Here is a 13,577-nt window from a genome sequence, read left to right on the forward strand (position 1 = left end):
GACATTGTACAGGAGGCAGGGATCAAGAACATCCCCAAGAAAAAGAAATGCAAGGAGGCAAAATGGTTGTCTAAAGAGCCCTTACAAATAGCTTAGAAAAGAAGAGAAGCTAAAGGCAAAGGAGAAAATGAAAGGTATACAGGTTTCAATACAGAGTTCCAAAGAATAATGAGGAGAGAAAAGAATGCCTTCCTCAGCGATCAATGCAAAGAAATAGAGGAAAACAATAGAATGGGAAAAACTAGAGATCTCTTCAAGAAAATTAGAGATACCAAGGGAACATTTCATGCAAAGATGGGCACAATAAAGGACAGAAATGATATGGACCTAACAGAAGCAGAAGATATTAAGAAGAGGTGGCAGGAATACACAGAAGAACTATACAAAAAGGATCTTCATGACCCAGATAATCACGATGGTGTGATCACTCACCTAGAGCCAGACATCCTGGAATGGGAACTCAAGTGGGCCTAAGGAAGTATCACTATAAACAAGCTAGCGGAGGTGATGGAATTTCAGTTGAGCTATTTCAAATCCTAAAAGATGATGCTGTGAAAGTACTGCACTCAGTATGCCAGCAAATTTGGAAAACTCAGCAGTGGCCACAGGACTGGAAAAGGTCAGTTTTCATTTCAATCCCTAAGAAAAGAAATGCCAAAGAATGCTCAAACTACTACGTAATTGCACATATCTTACATGCTAGTAAAATAATGGTCAAAATTCTCCAAGCGAGGCTACAACAGTATGTGAACTATGAAATTCCAGATGTTCAAGCTGGATTTTGGAAAGGGAGAAGAATGAGAGATCTAATCACCAGCATCCACTGGATCATCAAAAAAGCAAGAGAGTTCCTGAAAAGCATCTACTTCTGTTTTATTGATTATGCCCAAGCCTTTGACTGTGTGGATACCACAAACTATGGAAAATTCTGAAAGAGATGGAAATACCAGACCACCTGATCTGCCTTTTGAGAAATCTGTATACAGGTCAGGAAGCAACAGTTAGAATTGGACATGGAACAACAAACTGTTTCCAAATCGGGAAAGGAGTACATCAAGGCTGTATATTGGCACCCTGCTTATTTAACTCATTAGCAGAGTACATCATGAGAAATGCTACCACGGATGAAGCACAAGCTGGAATCAAGATTACCAGGAGAAATATTAATAATCTCAGACATGCAGATGACACTACCCTTGTGGCAGAAAGTGAAGAACTAAAGAGCCTCTTGATGAAAGTGAAAGAGGAGAGTGAAAAACTTGGCTTAAAACTAAGCATTCAGAAAACTAAGATCATGGCATCTGGTCCCATCACTTCATGGCAAATAGATGAGGAAACAGTGGAAAGTGACAGACTTCATTTTTTTTGGCTTCAAAATTACTGCATATGGTGACGGCAGCCATGAAAATAAAAGAGACTGCTCCTTGAAAGAAAAACTATGACCAATCTAGACAGCGTATTAAAAAGCAGAGACATAACTTTCCCAACAGAGGTCCATGTAGTTAAAGCTATGGTTTTTCCAGTAGTCATGTATGGACGTCAGAGTTGGACTATAAAGAAAGCTGAGTGCCGAAGAATTGATGCTTTTGAACTGTGGTGTTGGAGAAGACTCCTGAGAGTCCCTTGGACTGCAAGGAGATGCAACCAGTCCATCCTAAAGGAAATCAGTCCTGATTATTCATTGGAAGGACTGATGCTGAAGCTGAAACTCCAATATTTTGGTCACCTGATGTGAAGAACAGACTCATTTGAAAAGATCCTGATGTTGAGAAAGATTGAAGGTGCGAGGAGAAGGGGACAACAGAGGGTGAGATGCTTGGATGGCATCACTGACTCAATGGACATGATTTTGAGTAAACTCAGGGAGTTGGGAATGGACATGGAGACCTGTCCATGGGTAGTTGTCCATGGGGTTGCAGAGTCGGACATGACTGAGCGACTGAACTGAACTGAAAATTGACAGTTATGGAAAATATGAAGTAGTTTTTGGGAAAGACAAAATAGAAATTTTAGAAGAATGTACTGAATACTGAATGTACTGAATGTACTCACACTAAGGACCTTGTTTTCCTGTGTGTTAGTGCTCGTCATGGACAACTGTTTGAGACCTCATGGATTATGGCCCACCAGGCTCCATGTAATTGCTTTATAATTTTTACATAATTCCAGCTACACTTATGTATGTATTGACTTTTGACTCAGAAAAAATTGGTAAGAAATCTAACCTATGCAGAGTTACATCTGGAACTGTACTGCAGAGGATGTGACCCACACAAAGTACAATCTGTTTCTGTATTTGCAGAATACTACTTGATACTTCATAGTTGAGCAAGACAGTGACCCTGTCTGGATGGTTCTTTCCGGAGGCCTTGCCACTTAATAATAGAGAGATTTAGGTGCCATAATACCATTGTATTTTGTGCTTGCTTTCTGTGAGAACTGAAAGTGTGAGACAGACTGTACTGTCCAGTACAGTACCCAGTAGCTACATGTGGCTGTTGACCACATGAAATTTGCCTAATCCAAATTGAGATATGCTGTTAAGTGCAAAATACATACCAGATTTTGAAGATTTAGTATAAAACAAATAATGTGAAATATCTCTTTTTATTATATGTTAAAATGATATGATTTTTACTAAATTATGTTAAGTAAAATCTACTATTAGTATTAGTAGATGACAGAGGATGAAGTGGTTGGATGGCATCTCTGACTCAATGGACATGAGTTTCAGTAAGCTCTGGGAGTTGGTGATGGACAGGGAAGCCTGGCATGCTGTGGTCCATGGGGTTGCAAAGAGTTGGCACAACTGACCGACTGAACTGAACTGAAGATTACTTCTATCTTTTTCTTTTTACTTTAGAAAATCTAAGCTTGTGTATGCTGCTCACATTTGTGACACATATATTTCAATCAGACAAAGCTACTATAGACAGATGGTTGTGATAGAATATTGAGAAAACGTGAGAATACCATTAACAATTTTGGGCGTCACATTTTATATTTTAAGGTTTAAGGATTTTGAAGACATTAATAAATATAATTAATGAGAAAAGTGTACTATAATTTAAAAAATTGCAGAAGTCTAAAATCTATGGTATTGATTTATTACTATGGCTAACAAAGCATTGAACTATTGTGAAGGCTTTTTGTTAGATCTGGGGGAAATGAAAATTTTTAGGAAAATTTTTAAAAATACACAGTCATGATGTAAATGGTAAAACATCTACTGTTAATTTATAGAAAGTTCTGATATATGTCAAGTAAGGCATCTTCTTTTTGAAATTACTCCTATAATTTAAAGTTATATAGTTCATGTTGTAGGAAAAATAATACACAATACTCATCCTCCCAAAGATGTGATTCACAGTCAATAGTATAAAAATTTAGGTAGCTAATGAGAAAAATATAGTTTACACATTTGCTTCTAAGTTTCTCCATACAGTCTCTTGTGTTGAATAAGGATACATAGCAAATTATAAGTTTATTTTGGGGAGTTTTTTAAAGAGGGTAGACATACATCCAGACTGTAAATTATTGAGCACTTCATGTTGTTTCCTCATAATTGCTTTTCAATATAGTAACGTGGCATGGCATGGTGGTTAAGAACCCAGGAGTTCATTCCAAACTGCCTGAATTTGAATTCGGTTTCTGCCACTTGCTAGTTCTATGGCCGTAAGTGCATTACATATCCTCTCCATGCTTCAGTTTCACCATCTGTAAGATGAATTAAAATAATATTTACCTCATAGGTTGACATGAAGATTAAAGGAGGTAATGCAGGTATTAAGGACAAAATGTTTGTGTGCTCCCCAAATTTGTATGCTAAAGCCCTAACCCTCAACCTGATGGTGTTTGAAGATGGGGGTTCAGGAGGTAATCAGAGTTAGATTAGGCAATGTGAAGACAGGCCATGAATTTAGCCATCTCCAAGCTGGAACGAGAGCTCTCATCAGGAACAGATGTCCCACCTTGAGAACAGTCCCACCTTGTTCTGTGACTTGCCAGCTTTCAGAACTATGAGAAATATATTTCTGTTGTTTAAACCACCCAGTCTCTAGTATTTTCTAACTAAGACAGCAGGTAAAGCTTTAGGACAGTGTCCAGTAGACAGTAAGCACTCAATAAATATTCCTAATTATATTCATAAGTAACCATACCTATGAATGAAACATACTAAGATGAAACATGGTAAAGAAAGAACTCTCTCAGGTTAAACTGGGGAGAAAGGCATTAGAGCAGCTCCCCTGTGACCTGTTACTCTGTTGTTTACCACGGTAATATTTCTGAAGTCAGAAATAAGGCTGGTGACCAGTCTTATCTTCTTGGAAACATGCTAATTGGATCTCTGGACAAAATACTGATGATACACGCTGGGAGAAATATCCTTATATTTGGAATTCTGTTAACAGTATGTTCCTAGTTTAGGATTTCTCATGCTATAAATCATGGCTCTTAAGAAAAAATCTTGTAATCTTTATGCTCTCAACAAATGAGCAGTCCATGTACCACTTAGAAACCTTATATATTATTCTGAGCCAAAGAGCATGTGTCTGATACAAAATAAAAGACATATATAGCCACACAGGTGTCACAGACAATTTCCCACTTTTCCTGTGCCTCACAGTTACATGTTTTATAAGGCAGATATACAATCAGATGTACATTTTAAACATTATTCAGGCTGCTATGTGGAGAATGGATCATTTAGAGTGTCAATTAAAGTTGAGTTTGGCTACATGTAATAGCTTATTTAACTTATATGCAGAGTACATCATGAGAAACGCTGGGCTGGATGAAGCGCAAGCTGGAATCAAGACTGCCGGGAGAAATATCAATAACCTCAGATATGCAGATGACACCACTCTAATGGCAGAAGGTGAAGAAGAACTAAAGAGCCTCTTGATGAAAGTGCAAGAGGAGAGTGAAAAAGTTGGCTTAAAGCTCAACATTCAGAAAACTAAGATCATGGCATCCGGTCCCATCACTTCATGCAAATAGATGGGGAAACAGTGGAAACAGTGGCTGACTTTGTTTTTCTGGGTTCCAAAATCACTGCAAATGGTGATTGCAGCCATGAAATTAAAAGATGCTTACTCCTTGGAAGGAAAGTTGTAACCAACCTAGACAGCATACTAAAAAGCAGAGACATTACTTTGCCAACAAAGGTCCATCTAGTCAAGGCTATGGTTTTTCCTGTAGTCTGTATGGATGTGAGAGTTGGACTATAAATAATTGATGCTTTTGAACTGTGGTGTTGGAGAAGACGCTTAAGAGTCCTTAGGACTACAAGGAAATCCAACCAGTCCATCCTAAAGGAAATCAGTCCTGGGTGTTCATTGGAAGGACTGATATTGAAGCTGAAACTCCAATACTTTGGCCACCTGATGGGAAAAGCTGACTCATTTGAAAAGACCCTGATGTTGGGAAAGACTGAAGGCAGGAGGATAAGGGGATGACAGAGGATGAGATGGTTAGATGGGATCACCGACTCAATGGACATGAGTTTGGTAAACTCTGGGAGTTGGTGATGGACAGGGAGGCCTGGCATGCTGCAGTTCATGGAGTCACAAAGAGTCGAACACGACTGAGCGACTGAACTGAACCGAACTGAATAGAAAACCCAACAACAGAAGTTTAAATAAGATAGTTTTTTTCCCCTTTTTCTCACATAATACAATGTCCAGAGGCAGGCAGTCTGAATGGTTGTATCTATCTTTACAATTCCATTCTTTGCCCTTTTTTATCTTGGTAACTATTAACCTCAGATATCAGGTCTTTGTTCAATCTAAGCAGAAAGAACAGAGTTCTGTCTTAGTAAGAACTTTTTCAGAAATCTCACCTAAAAACTTCTACTTACAGCTCACAGGTCATTACTCTGTAGGTGGCTAACACTACTTGCAAGGAGGACTATTTTTGACTTTTGAGCTGGACACATTGCTGCTTCCATTGAAATTGTGGTTAGCTACTCATTTCCCTAAATGTTTATTTTCTTGCCTGTAAATTAATAATAATAATAGTAATTCAGTTCAGTAATAATTATATATAATTCATTATGGTGAGCTTAAAAGTTTAAATAAGATGATTTGGATACAATGTGTAGCACAATGCAAGGAATGTAGCTAAGTTCAATAAATGCTATTTATTGGTCCCAAACAGGAAAAGGAGTACGTCAAGGCTGTATATTGTCACCCTGCTTATTTAACTTATATGCAGAGTACATCATGAGAAAGGCTGGGCTGGAAGAAACACAAGCTGGAATCAAGATTGCCAGGAGAAATATCCATAACCTCAGATATGCAGATGACACCACCCTTATGACAGAAAGTGAAGAGGAACTCAAAAGCCTCTTGATGAAAGTGAAAGTGGAGAGTGAAAAAGTTGGCTTAAAGCTCAACATTCAGAAAATGAAGATCATGGCATCCAGTCCCATCACTTCATGGCAAATAGATGGGAAAACAGTGGAAATAGAGTCAGACTTTATTTTTTGGGGCTCCAAAATCACTGCAGATGGTGACTGCAGCCATGAAATTAAAACACGCTTACTCCTTGGAAGGAAAGTTATGACCAACCTAGATAGCATATTGAAAAGCAGAGACATTACTTTGCCAACTGAGGTCCATCTAGTCAAGGCTATGGTTTTTCCTGTGGTCATGTATGGGTGTGAGAGTTGGACTGTGAAGAAGGCTGAGCACCGAAGATTGATGCTTTTGAACTGTGGTGTTGGAGAAGACTCTTGAGAGTCCCTTGGACTGCAAGGAGATCCAACCAGTCCATTCTGAAGGAGATCAGTCCTGGGATTTCTTTGGAAGGAATGATGCTAAAGCTGAAACTCCAGTACTTTGGCCACCTCATGGGAAGAGTTAACTCATTGGAAAAGACTCTGATGCTGGGAGGGATTGGGGGCAGGAGAAGAAGGGGACGACAGAGGATGGGATGGCTGGATGGCATCACTGACTCGATGGACGTGAGTCTGGGTGAACTCCAGGAGTTGGTGATGGACAGGGAGGCCTGGTGTGCTGCGATTCATGGGGTCTGAAAGAGTTGGACATGACTGAGCAACTGAACTGAACTGAACTGAAGCTCCATGAAGGTAGGACTCAAGTCTGCTTCATGCAAGTGTATATGAAATATTTGTTGTATTTTGAATAAGTAAATGCAGGAGGTAAACTCTCATGGAGTGTAGAGGGTATGACTGTGGTTGTACCACAGTTGGTAGAGTATATATGTTTGTGTAAAAATAAATACATGAGGGGGAAAAAACACCAACAGAGTGCTTTATAAACATATAATTAACTGAGCCCAGATTAGGCTCTCATTGCATTCTCTGGATTTTTGGAAGAAAATTCATTGCTAGTAATGTTGTCCTTGGGGTATTGCCAAGATGCAAAAATATAAATTTTCTTCAAGTGGTGTTCTATAATGCAAAAGGAGAAAGAACTTAACTGTCAAAATTCAAGGATTCTGAGTTAGTTTTACAAAGAGCCAAACACCTCTGTACAATTTTAGATTTTTTTTTTTTACTTTAGAGGAATAATTTACAATCAATTGAGAAAAAAAAACACAAAGCAAAAACTGACCATCATCTGTCTTATTAACCTGAATTACATTTCAGGAGTTTGATTGTTTTTCATATGAAATAAAACAATAGGTCCTTAATTATTAAAGAACTTTTATGAAGTCTTAGCTGTTTTTATTTTTTTCTGCCTTGAATAGGTATATAGAGGGGGGCTGCTGACCATTTACTAGCTTATTTTCATATAAGTTTAAATTTCAAGTTTTATGTGTTTCCAGTCTCTCTTTTTCTGTTTCATGCCATTCCATATTCATCTTACAGAAATAAAAATGATAGTAAGTGACAAATTTTGAAATAATTGACTTTCTAAAACCCAATTAATAATAACATTTTTTGAAGTAGAGAAACAGAGGTGTATGTTTTCCTATCTTTATGGTAAAGTCGCAAAGGAAGTTAAGGAAATTATGAGCAAGTTCTTAAAAGTCATGTAAACGAATTTAGATTCTATTTTTGGACCCTGGGGAGTTGTTGAAGGATTTTGAGTAGAGATAAAATGCATTCCAATTTTTGGGGTAGAAATACAACCTGTATGATAAAGGATGATGGATTGAGATAATTGTGTGATAATAGAAACAGAGTTGGCTAAGTAGGACATTGACATGGTCAAGAAAGGTACAGTTTTAACTTAGGCACCACTAGTGTAATTGCTTCTGAGTGAATTTATTTAAATTGTATTTTAATAGCAGAATCAACCATACTGAACAGAAATTAGATATGCAGAAGTAAGGAAGAGGAGGAAACTAGAGAGCTCCAATTTTCTGCAGGGAACAATGAGATGTAATATTAACATGGATAACGAAGGTAAGAGTAAGTTTAAGAAGAAAGATGTATAAGTTTTGGACGTATGAAATATCCACCAGTGTCCAATAAGAAGTTGAATATAGTGTTTTAAAAACTGTTATGAGGTGGATGAAACTGGAGCCTATTATACAGAGTGAAGTAAGCCAGAAAGGAAAACACCAATACAGTATACTAACGCATATATATGGAATTTAGAAAGATGGTAACGATAACCCTGTAAGCGAGACAGCAAAAGAGACACAGATGTATAGAACAGTCTTTTGGACTCTGTGGGAGATGGAGAGGGTGGGATAATTTGGGAGAATGGCATTGAAACATGTATAATATCATATATGAAACGAATTGCCAGTCCAGATTCGATGCATGTTACTGGATGCTTGGGGCTGGTGCACTGGGACTACCGAGAGGGATGGTACGGGGAGGGTGGAGGGAGGGGGGTTCAGGATGGGGAACATGTGTATACCTGTGGTGGGTTCATGTTGATGTATGGCAAAACCAATACAATATTGTAAAGTAATTAATCTCCAATTTAAATAAATTTATATTAAAAAAATAAAAACTGTTGAGAGGTTTGAGCTGTAGATGTAAAAACCATGGGGGCAGAATATTATATAGAGTAAGTTGAAAAGAGTACAGAAGAATCAACTTTGTGGAACAGTGAACATGAATAATAGTTGTCAGTTTACAGAAGAAAAGGATTCCCTGGCAGAACAAATGGCCTGTGCAAATATGTAGGTGCACAGAACAGTAAGATAAATGTAGGAAGTAGAAGAGTTCATACCAAGATGTTGTGTGTGAGACTAAAGAAGGCAAGCTATGTCCAGATTTTAAAAAGGGAAATCTGGTATGTCAGATATCCCAAAGAGCTTGGATTTTATCTTGCAATTAATGGGAAGCCACTGAAAGGTTTTTAATGGGGGAGTGATCTGATACCATCAGGCAATTATGATGGATGGAATGTGGGGAGTCTGGCTGGAAAGAGGGAGACTAATTAGGAAGCTCTTGTAATCACTTGGTGAGGGATAATGAGAGTGTTTACTGAGATAGCAGCAGTGGAAAAGGATGTGAGGACATGAGTAGAGATATATTTAGAATTAGTTGGGTATAAGGTCAGAAGGAAAGCCAGTGGTCAAGAATGATGCCTAGTGTTTTTATTTGAGGGGTTGGATGAATAAATAGTAACATTATCAACTCTGAAATAAAATGGAGGAAGAAAGAGGAAAGGAGACTGAGGAAAGATGGCCAAATCATTAGGAAGAAATTTGAAAAGAAAGCAGTATGGGGAATATTAAGATTGTAGAGAGTTTCAAGAGGTGATCAGTAGTGCTAAATGTGTTCAGTGGCCAAGTAATTTAAGAACTAAAAAATTCCCCTCTGATTTAATGACCAGGAGAACAGTTTCTGGGTGAGAGCAGCTTCAGTGTGGTGGTACAGACAGAAACCAGATCACTGTGGGAGGAAGACAAAGGGAGGAAGTGGTAATAGTCTAGACACCCTCTTCATGAAGCTTAGAAAGTAATAAAAGAGAGAGACAGAGAAGAAAATGAGACTATAAAGCAAATTCAGTTTAAAAAATATTCTTGACTGGGCGATAGGTTCTATACATATGCCATACACACACACACACACACACACACACATATAAATATACACACACACACACACACACATATAAATATATACACACATATACACATATAGGTTCTCTCACTCTCTATATATGTTATATATGTCCTATACTTTTCTGTAGACTAAATCACTTAATATATAATGGGAGCAATTTAAGTAATAAAAAGTCAGACATAAGGTTATAGTAATACCATCATTTATTACACAATGAATAACTTAAAATGATGAAAAGTGATCATAAAAATAATATTAATATACCTACCAATATCAAATATTAAATATATTATTAGAATATATTTTTAGAATATTTCAAAAGGTAATATATTTCAAAAAATGTTTCAAGAATAAAATCCTGCTTAAGAAGAGGAAATCCTCCCCCACTGCTTATATATTCCATATGCTATTTATTTTTCAGCAATAGGATAATTATTTCCAGATTCCTATTTAACCTCTGAAGGCCTCTGGAATGTTTACTTTCCTTGGGCTTTTGTCTTATTGTTGTGGTGCTAAGTATTTCTTTAGAGTGGGAATTTGAATACCCAGGATTAACATTCAGAAAACAGCAGAGTCCTCTCATCAAGAAAACCAAATCCCCAACTTCATGGCTTAATGAAACAAAAATGTTTCCCTCTTGTTTGAAAACAGAGACTATCATCTATATTGGGATAATGTTCTTCAAATTTATATTCTAAGCCATCTCCCAGAAGCTTTCCTTATTCACAGTTTATCTATTACACAATTCTTATTTTGCATCAATGTGTACTATGTGTTCAGATGCTAAGGGATATGCCAAACAACACACATAAAAATCCCTTATCATTGTAGCTTCCAGTATTTCTTCATTGCAAATAGATCCCTAACTGTAGGTTCTGCATAGATGCTCTCTATACCCATGTACAGATGCCCCACACATGCTGCCTCTTCTTGTGAACACCCTCTTCCTTCCTCTCAGGCTTTGAGAGCTCACACTCAGCATGACTCCTTTCTCATGTGAATACTGTCAAGGAAAAAATCATTTATATGACTCAAATAGAGGTTAAAGGATTTATTCAGCTGGTGCACATCCAGAAGTACCTGAGGAGCATCACAGTAACTCCCCTAACTGCAGCAGGACTGGAGTTTTATTGGGGGAGGGGAGGAGAGGAGTGTGTGTACTTGTGATCTGGCTGAAGTAGAAGTTTTCTTCATCTTTAACTGCTGCAAAACCATCAGAGGAAAAGATTGAAGATTATTCTGGTTTCCATGCTTCCTGCTAGAGATCGTTAGTTCAGTTCCCTCCTGGCAACTCCCAGAACAGTTCTTTCAAAAGATGGTTTTGCAATTTCTACAGTTTTTTTTTTTTTTTTTTAAGGTTTAGAAGTAGGGGCGGGTGGGTAGCAAGAATAATGCTAGTGAGGCTGAAACAAGAGAACCTGGGCTCGGTTTTGAATCTTTTACTCTACTATAGTGTCACCTTGATCAGCTCTGACTCCTCATGCAGGGCAGCTTCTGTGTGGATGTTCCCTACCTCTGGTTGAATTCCAGTTACCCTGTTTTAAGCCAGCTTCTTCCATTCTCACAGTCAGATGCCTAACTTGATCTGCCCAAGTTCAGTACAGGCTTTAGGATAAAATTGCTCTGAAAGGGAAGGGAAGGGTAGAGGAAGACAGGGAAGGGAAGGGAAAGGAAGGGGAGAAGAGTGGAGGGGAAGGGAGAAGAGGGAGGGGAGGAGGAGGAGAAAAGAAAGGAAGAAAAAAGAGGAAAAGGGAGGGGAAAAGAAGCTTAATTACACTGAATTACATTGAAGTTTCATATCACTGAAATGTCATTCCCCTTTATAAAACTTCAATAATGCCCTTCAACTTTCACAGTATAATTTAAGACCAATGAAAAGTCCAGGGTTCTAGTTCAGTCTTTGCCACTTAATACATTTATGCCCTTGAAGAAAATACTTTATATACTTTATCTCCCCAACTTCATCATCAATTACATATGTATTACTGTAATAATTAAAATTGATATAAATATAAATATAATTGGCTTACTCTGAAAAAAGCAGCCAGTGTGTTAAAAGAATGGGACTCAATAGACAGCAATCGTTGTTGTTCAGTTGCTAATTTATATCCAGTTCTTTGTGATCCCATGCACATCAGGCTTCCCTGTCCATCACCAACTCCTGGAGCTTGCTCAAATTCATGTCCATCAAGTCGGTGATGCCATCCAATCATTTTATCCTCTGTTGCCCACTTCTCCTTTTCTTTCAAAATTTCCCAGCACCAGGGTCTTTTCTAATGAGTTGGCTCTTTGCATCAGGTGGCCAGAGTATTGGAACTTCAACATCAGACCTTCCAATGTATATTCAGGGTTGATTTCCTTTAGCACTGACTGGTTTGAGCAATCATAAAGCAATTCTACTCCTTTCCTATTGCCCCTAAAATTCCTCTTGGTCTAGTTTTTCTGTTTTCTCAGTACTCAGATTAAATTTAGGTAGGCTGTATAATTTTTCTCACTCATTTTCATCATAAGAGACATCTCATTAAAATACACATTCTAGTATAATGTAGTATGTAACTTCAAACTTAATCAAACCTAAAATTCTGTTAAACATAGATAGATGGATGCTTTGTTTTGTTTCTCAGAGTTATTCTTCTCACCCACCAGCTGTCTATATTAGACAATTAAGGGTGTTATAGCAAAACTACCATAGGCTGGGTGGCTTAAAGCACAAATATTTATTTCTCACAGTTCCAAAGGTTGAGGAGTCCAGGATCAAGGCACTGGCATATTCAGTGTTTGGTAAGGTCTGTTTAATAGATGTCTTCTCGCTGTATCTTCATGTAGCAGTTGGAATGAGAGAACACTCTGGGGTCTTTTTTATAAGAACAGTAGTCCCATTAATGGGGACTTGGACTTCATGATCTAAAGATGCTATCTCCAAATACCATCACATTGAGGGTTGTGATTTCAACAGATAAATTTTGAGTGGGCATAAACATTCTAGTGTCTATGATTCTACTCTGTGAATTTTACGCAAAGGAAAAGGGGACCAAGGTAAATCAGGGCAGAGTGGCTGGCGCTTGTAATATGGTTGGTCCCATCACTGAGCATAGTGCAACAGAATCTTAAAGGCTTGCAAGATTTCAAAACTTCTCATAAGTGATTTTGCACATTCTTCAGACATTTCTCTGCAAAAAACTTCCAACTACAATTCCATTGATTCTAGGAATGCCTTTTGGGGTAGTCATTTTTTTTTTTTAGTTCCCTCTCATTCCTCAGGCTTTCCTAGCCAAACTTCTAGTGAATCACTTGACCCCTTCTAAAGACCCTCTGGACTTCTTGAATGAGTTTCTTTTAAGATAATCTAGGTTTCTTCCCAGCAGTAAAGAACTCACCTGCCAGTGCGGGAGACATAGAGAGGTGGGTTCCAACCCTGGGTCAGGAAGATCCCTTGGAGTGGTCCTGGCAGCTCATTCCAGTATTCGTGCCTGGAGACTCCCATGGACAAAGGAGCTTGGTGAGATACAGTCCATAGGGACACGACTGAAGTGACTTAGCAGCACCAGCAGTTTGCCTCTTTCTCACTTGGCCTCAA

This window comes from Bos indicus x Bos taurus, chromosome 26 (genome assembly GCF_003369695.1).
Source record: "Bos indicus x Bos taurus breed Angus x Brahman F1 hybrid chromosome 26, Bos_hybrid_MaternalHap_v2.0, whole genome shotgun sequence".
NCBI lineage: Eukaryota > Metazoa > Chordata > Mammalia > Artiodactyla > Bovidae > Bos > Bos indicus x Bos taurus.